Genomic DNA, 8651 nt, shown 5'->3' with positions numbered 1-8651 from the left:
TGCGCGCGGCCTGCTGGAACTTGGCCGCGCACTCCGTGCGCTTTGATAGCGGTTGCAGACTTATTATTAACGGATTTCAATGAAAATAGTTTTTTCATAACCTCATTCGCATTGTATCTCTTATTACTGTATGTTTATTCGCTTAACTAGTTTTTCTCAAGCTTCCGTGTAATTTGATTCAGTGGTAGTCATACTTCGCAATAACATTGCAGGCTCGCCTCTTAAGTCGCACTTCAAATAATGCATCTTTTGCACAGCACTTAAAGATTCATTGTTATGGATGAGCGAGAGGAACATATCCCGAAAATGTTGGAAGCTGGATTTGAGGTAATTTAACCTCAGGCATTGCGGGATTACAGCTTTGGTTACATGCTGACATCGCAGTATAAAATCTTTATTAATTTGTGAACATAAGGCGCAAAAATAAATATACTAAAATAATCGAAGCTCAGCTCCCATATTACTTAGAACAATTTTTATTACTAATATATGTTTCTCTAATGTAGCGGTACAAAATAGTATTGGTTTAATCCCTGGCCGCTAGAAAAAAAAATGACGCCACAGGTCCATACAAAGTTACTCAATGCCCTTTGGTATACTGCCTTAGTACTAGTATATAATTACGTAGGTTTAATTTTATCTTTGCACTCGCAATAGGCACTGAGCTACAGGGGGTCAAAAGTGCGTCGAAACGGTTCGTGACTTATTATTAACGGATTTCAATGAAAATAGTTTTTTCATAACCTCATTCGCATTGTATCTCTTATTACTGTATGTTTATTCGCTTAACTAGTTTTTCTCAAGCTTCCGTGTAATTTGATTCAGTGGTAATCATACTTCGCAATAGCATTGCAGGCTCGCCTCTGAAGCCGCACTTTAAATAATGCATCTTTTGCACAGCACTTAAAGATTCATTGTTATGGATGAGCGAGAGGAACATATCCCGAAAATGTTGGAAGCTGGATTTGAGGTAATTTAACCTCAGGCTTTGCGGGATTACAGCTTTGGTTACATGCTGACATCGCAGGTGCATCTCCTATCTCGCTTTTCCTACTCATGTCTAACTTTAATCTAGACTTGTATTCAATGTATTTCTCTCTTACAGTATAATACCAGTCTTCTTTAAAATAATCTACTTGTGATCTTTCGACTTTAGGTATAATATTCACAATCTTATAATGGTTTTCATTAAATTTTGACCTTAATTGTTCTAAATTCTCTAATCTTGTGTCTATATAAAACGAGGTTAACTTATCTTTGGCTGTTTTTTTGTAATTGGTAAAATCTTTATTCATTTGTGAACATAAGGCGCAAAAATAAATATACTAAAATAATCGTAGCTCAGCTCCGATATTACTTAAAAAAAAATTATTACTAATATATGTTTCTCTAATGTAGCGCTACAAAATAGTATTGGTTTAATCCCTGGCCGCTAGAAAAACAAATGACGCCACAGGTCCATACAAAGTTACTCAATGCCCTTTGGTATACTGCCTTAGTACTAGTATATAATTACGTAGGTTTAATTTTATCTTTGCACTCGCAATAGGCACTGAGCTACAGGGGGGTCAAAAGTGCGTCGAAACGGTTCGTGTAAATAGTGCACGGCATGCGCGCGGCCTGCTGGAACTTGGCCGCGCACTCCGTGCGCTTTGATAGCGGTTGCAAACTTATTATTAACGGATTTCAATGAAAATAGTTTTTTCATAACCTCATTCGCATTGTATCTCTTATTACTGTATATTTATTCGCTTAACTAATTTTTCTCAAGCTTCCGTGTAATTTGATTCAGTGGTAGTCATACTTCGCAATAGCATTGCAGGCTCGCCTCTGAAGCCGCACTTCAAATAATGCATCTTTTGCACAGCACTTAAAGATTCATTGTTATGGATGAGCGAGAGGAACATATCCCGAAAATGTTGGAAGCTGGATTTGAGGTAATTTAACCTCAGGCTTTGCGGGATTACAGCTTTGGTTACATGCTGACATCGCAGGTGCATCTCCTATCTCGCTTTTCCTACTCATGTCTAACTTTAATCTAGACTTGTATTCAATGTATTTCACTCTTACAGTATAATACCAGTCTTCTTTAAAATAATCTACTTGTGATCTTTCGACTTTAGGTATAATATTCACAATCTTATAATGGTTTTCATTAAATTTTGACCTTAATTGTTCTAAATTCTCTAATCTTGTGTCTATATAAAACGAGGTTAACTTATCTTTGGCTGTTTTTTTGTAATTGGTAAAATCTTTATTCATTTGTGAACATAAGGCGCAAAAATAAATATACTAAAATAATCGTGGCTCAGCTCCGATATTACTTAAAAAAAATTTATTACTAATATATGTTTCTCTAATGTAGCGCTACAAAATAGTATTGGTTTAATCCCTGGCCGCTAGAAAAACAAATGACGCCACAGGTCCATACAAAGTTACTCAATGCCCTTTGGTATACTGCCTTAGTACTAGTATATAATTACGTAGGTTTAATTTTATCTTTGCACTCGCAATAGGCACTGAGCTACAGGAGGGTCAAAAGTGCGTCGAAACGGTTCGTGTAAATATGCACGGCATGCGCGCGGCCTGCTGGAACTTGGCCGCGCACTCCGTGCGCTTTGATAGCGGTTGCCAACTTATTATTAACGGATTTCAATGAAAATAGTTTTTTCATAACCTCATTCGCATTGTATCTCTTATTACTGTATATTTATTCGCTTAACTAATTTTTCTCAAGCTTCCGTGTAATTTGATTCAGTGGTAGTCATACTTCGCAATAGCATTGCAGGCTCGCCTCTGAAGCCGCACTTCAAATAATGCATCTTTTGCACAGCACTTAAAGATTCATTGTTATGGATGAGCGAGAGGAACATATCCCGAAAATGTTGGAAGCTGGATTTGAGGTAATTTAACCTCAGGCTTTGCGGGATTACAGCTTTGGTTACATGCTGACATCGCAGGTGCATCTCCTATCTCGCTTTTCCTACTCATGTCTAACTTTAATCTAGACTTGTATTCAATGTATTTCACTCTTACAGTATAATACCAGTCTTCTTTAAAATAATCTACTTGTGATATTTCGACTTTAGGTATAATATTCACAATCTTATAATGGTTTTCATTAAATTTTGACCTTAATTGTTGTAAACTCTCTAATCTTGTGTCTATATAAAACGAGGTTAACTTATCTTTGGCTGTTTTTTTGTAATTGGTAAAATCTTTATTAATTTGTGAACATAAGGCGCAAAAATAAATATACTAAAATAATCGTAGCTCAGCTCCGATATTACTTATAACAATTTTTATTACTAATATATGTTTCTCTAATGTAGCGGTACAAAATAGTATTGGTTTAATCCCTGGCCGCTAGAAAAAAAATGACGCCATAGGTCCATACAAAGTTACTCAATGCCCATACAGCCTTAGTACTAGTATATAATTACGTAGGTTTAATTTTATCTTTGCACTCGCAATAGGCACTGAGCTACAGGGGGGTCAAAAGTGCGTCGAAACGGTTCGTGTAAATAGTGCACGGCATGCGCGCGGCCTGCTGGAACTTGGCCGCGCACTCCGTGCGCTTTGATAGCGGTTGCAGACTTATTATTAACGGATTTAAATGAAAATAATTTTTTCATAACCTCATTCGCATTGTATCTCTTATTACTGTATGTTTATTCGCTTAACTAGTTTTTCTCAAGCTTCCGTGTAATTTGATTCAGTGGTAGTCATACTTCGCAATAGCATTGCAGGCTCGATTCTGAAGCCGCACTTCAAATAATGCATCTTTTGCACAGCACTTAAAGATTCATTGTTATGGATGAGCGAGAGGAACATATCCCGAAAATGTTGGAAGCTGGATTTGAGGTAATTTAACCTCAGGCTTTGCGGGATTACAGCTTTGGTTACATGCTGACATCGCAGGTGCATCTCCTATATCGCTTTTCCTACTCATGTCTAACTTTAATCTAGACTTGTATTCGATGTATTTCTCTCTTACAGTATAATACCAGTCTTCTTTAAAATAATCTACTTGTGATCTTTCGACTTTAGGTATAATATTCACAATCTTATAATGGTTTTCATTAAATTTTGACCTTAATTGTTCTAAATTCTCTAATCTTGTGTCTATATAAAACGAGGTTAACTTATCTTTGGCTGTTTTTTTGTAATTGGTAAAATCTTTATTCATTTGTGAACATAAGGCGCAAAAATAAATATACTAAAATAATCGTAGCTCAGCTCCGATATTACTTAAAAAAAATTTTATTACTAATATATGTTTCTCTAATGTAGCGCTACAAAATAGTATTGGTTTAATCCCTGGCCGCTAGAAAAACAAATGACGCCACAGGTCCATACAAAGTTACTCAATGCCCTTTGGTATACTGCCTTAGTACTAGTATATAATTACGTAGGTTTAATTTTATCTTTGCACTCGCAATAGGCACTGAGCTACAGGGGGGTCAAAAGTGCGTCGAAACGGTTCGTGTAGGTAAATAGTGCACGGCATGCGCGCGGCCTGCTGGAACTTGGCCGCGCACTCCGTGCGCTTTGATAGCGGTTGCAAACTTATTATTAACGGATTTCAATGAAAATAGTTTTTTCATAACCTCATTCGCATTGTATCTCTTATTACTGTATATTTATTCGCTTAACTAATTTTTCTCAAGCTTCCGTGTAATTTGATTCAGTGGTAGTCATACTTCGCAATAGCATTGCAGGCTCGCCTCTGAAGCCGCACTTCAAATAATGCATCTTTTGCACAGCACTTAAAGATTCATTGTTATGGATGAGCGAGAGGAACATATCCCGAAAATGTTGGAAGCTGGATTTGAGGTAATTTAACCTCAGGCTTTGCGGGATTACAGCTTTGGTTACATGCTGACATCGCAGGTGCATCTCCTATCTCGCTTTTCCTACTCATGTCTAACTTTAATCTAGACTTGTATTCAATGTATTTCACTCTTACAGTATAATACCAGTCTTCTTTAAAATAATCTACTTGTGATCTTTCGACTTTAGGTATAATATTCACAATCTTATAATGGTTTTCATTAAATTTTGACCTTAATTGCACAGACGTATTGTTCTAAACTGTCTAATCTTGTGTCTATATAAAACGAGGTTAACTTATCTTTGGCTGTTTTTTGTAATTGGTAAAATCTTCATTAATTTGTGTACTAATCTCCTCAAAGAATCTCCTCTAGTTCCATCAAAAGCTAGCTCCATTGTGACAATCGCAAAAGCGCCAATATAACTGTTATAAACTTCGTAAAATCTAATTCAAAGACAATTCGCACAGCTTATACAAGTCCAGGTCACTTAACTTGAAGAGTCTTGTTTTTACAGTCTACTTACGGTCTATTGTCCTTTGCACCTACTACTCACTGCAGTCCAATTTTCCTGTTATTTGCACGCACTACTGACTGCAATCCGAAACACCTGTCACTGCAATCCGAGCATCCGAGGGTCAGGGCTGTAGCTACAGTCAGATTTGAGGTAGGGCAGCATTGGTTACAGGTAGGGCAGAAGTACAAAAAAATAATCATAATTTATTGATTTCTTGGGTTTTGGTATTTTTAAGGTAGGGCATTATGATTTTAAGGTAGGGCATTGCCCCCCAATGCCCCCCTCTAGCTACGGCCGTGCCGAGGGTCCTGTCCACTCACTATTCCATAAACCTATAAATATTAAGTCTATGCACTATTCACTGTTCCTACTTAACCACCGCACTCACTATTCACTAGGTTCCTACCTTGTCCGCCGCACTCACTATTCACTTCACTTCTTCACTGTCCACTACACTTACTACTCACTTACTTAGTTCACGGGGTTTGGCACCATCTGTTGAAGCGTAGGGTAACCTCAATGAAACCACCACACTGCTGTTGGAACTCGGTTTATTGATATATTCAAAACTAACTCGGGCTTTAAATACAAGGCTCACACAAGGTTTTCGATACCGCGATGTAGCAAATTACAAAATCTGTTATCATTTGATATAACTAAAATAACAGCTATCGAACTAAACACTTCTATGACCTGCCTAGTTATAAACCTTTAATGGGTGATATCTTTGTAATGTCATCATAATCAATTGATAATATTATTTCTATATTTATGTCACATTTCACACCTCTAATTCGTATTAAACAGTGATGATGATGACAATTGGGAACCTATATGGAAGTTAATATAATATTTACTTCAAAAGCTGCAACTAACAACATATTCAATAAAGCCTTACGTTTGAATGTTTTTCATTTTCATTTAATTTTTAATATGTGTGTACTGTGTAATATTATACAATGTGTCCTAACACCGGTGCCCGACATGTTATGAATTATGGCATATTTTATTGACGTGTCCTGTCACCAGTATCCAATGCTTTAACGTCTTTATTTCTTCAATAATACATAATAATTGTTATTTTCCAAAATTGTTGTTTAATAGTAATTAAGTAAGTATAATATTTTTGTTCTTCTGTTGTTTTCTTATAAAAACTGTTCATTTTATTGATATTACATTCGGACAAGCCCTCGTGGCTTATAGAGTTACATACATAATTATTGTATATTTTAAACTATTTGTGTAATTATATACTTAAATATTTTATTTATATAAAAGTATTTTATATACTTAAATAACACACATATTAAAAATTAGAAATTAAATGAAAATGAGAAATAGGTATTCAAACATAAGGTTTTATTCAATATTATGTTCTTAGTCGCAGCTTTTGAAGTAAATATAATATTAACTTCCATATAGGCTCTCAATTGTCTTCATCATCACATTGACCTCTTCTCTAGGAGCATTTCTTTAACCTAAAAATATTATGTTTAGTATCAATATTCAAAAAGTATTTATTCCATTTTTTGCACATTACAAAATTTGGACATGTCAAGATTTAAATGAAAAAATATGAAATTAGCAATTTTTAAATATGGTTTGCGGGGAAGGTTGTCTGCTTTATAATTATTGGACTCTGTTTAAAGACTGCATTTGTGTATCATGCTACAAAAAAATAGTTATTGAGATAAGAATGCAGTCATGTTCTTTAGATCATTTAAAATGGCATCCATAACTTAAAAAAATGTGGGTTGATCCACAATTAATGCTTAACTGCGAGTATACGAGTATTGAATACTTAAATTCATATTAAAAAATTATTAACTTTAGCTAACCTTAGTATGCCTCGAAAATTATACTGAAAACAGTTGACAACAGTCTCCTTAACGGGGGGGGGGTCTCCTGAGGGTGGTAGTGATAAGGGGGGATTTTCTTCACTTAAAGCATCCCTCCTCACTCCATCTCACCATCAGAATACTCGGTTATAATCTAAACTTAAAAATAATATTATCATCATTATAGGTCTCTCCATCATCACCATCATATTGAACTCTTCTTTAGAAGCATTCCAAAAAGCTTAAAAAATAGTTGGTTTAGTGTCATTAAATGTACTTAATACTATAAAAGATATACATATATAATATTGTATACGGGGCAATATGCTTTATGTAAGTTTTTCATACTTAACCCACCAAGCCCCAAGCGGAACCCAGGTGCCGCATAACAACTGAATATCTATTGTGTCTGGTATTTATTAAAAAAGAGTAATGCCAGGATAAATTTTCAAAAAGTAAAAGTAGTAAGTAGTATCCAAGTAACGATTTGAGTAATTACAGGGGGGAGGTGTAAGAGCTGTTGATAATTTTACTCTCCGTTAGAACTTTTTTATTTCAATAAAATCATTGTTTCAAACTTACGTTTGAAATGATAATCCCAATATTGTGATACCTTCTTAAGGGAGTAAGGATTAAAAACTTGCATGAAACTTGCGTCTTAATATTTCTGTTCGTCGTCTATTTTGACGAATTTTGAAATCCTGAAAAAAAAATTTAGTCTATGACAATATTTTTATCGATATAAATATATACTTACTTCAAGTAAGGTGCATCCCTAAAGTACACGTAAAAAGCTACCTATGCAATATTTGTAGCCAAATTATTACTTGATGTGACATTTTTATCACTAATGCCTTATGTAGCACGATTAAGGGATTATTAGACTTATAAATTTTCTTTTTAGCTTACAAAAATACCGATTGATAAGACCAAAAAACGTTGTTGAAAACTTACGTATGTTATGTTAAATCCACATGTTTGAGGCATTCCTTGGCCGTTTTTATGGTTTATTATTTAGCGGAACCACAAAACCCAACAAGATATTGCATTTAACGTTCACTAAACACTTTTATAAGCACTTTTAAAACATGAAATATGCAGACCGACTTCTTTGTTATGTTCTACTCGGTAGGACATAACATTACAGGCTTTTGACGTTTATACATCGATATGAGCTTTCTCTTTCACAGAACTAACTGCGTCGTTAGAAAGAGTAACATTATCAACTGTCAAAATATAAGGCTCCCGCCTCCCTCCAATAGTATTATACCTTCATGTTCATTGTTCAATGACTTCTACTGATTTTCTAAAATTCGGTGTGACAACACTGCTACAATATATTAAGTAATATGTGGTTCCTTCTTCTTCTTTTAAAAATGGCCGCCTCGGTGAGTTGCCAATGTCAGAGTTTCTCGCTACGTTCAAAGAGAATGTCATATACCGTACTACGTAGTACGTACGGTA

At 35.1% G+C, this 8651-nt stretch overlaps 1 long non-coding RNA gene across 1 annotated transcript; it reads left to right on the top strand.

Moving 5' to 3' along the window:
- Positions 1-589: 589 nt before the first annotated feature.
- LOC121739112 lies at positions 590-3585 on the top strand. The gene is made up of 2 exons (XR_006037396.1): positions 590-628; positions 3448-3585. It is a non-coding gene; the product is annotated as an uncharacterized LOC121739112 (long non-coding RNA).
- Positions 3586-8651: the final 5066 nt, after the last annotated feature.

This window comes from Aricia agestis, chromosome Z, assembly GCF_905147365.1.
Source record: "Aricia agestis chromosome Z, ilAriAges1.1, whole genome shotgun sequence".
Lineage (NCBI taxonomy): Eukaryota > Metazoa > Arthropoda > Insecta > Lepidoptera > Lycaenidae > Aricia > Aricia agestis.
Note: the sequence above shows the minus strand (reverse complement) of the source record. Positions and strands in the feature narration are given on the sequence as shown.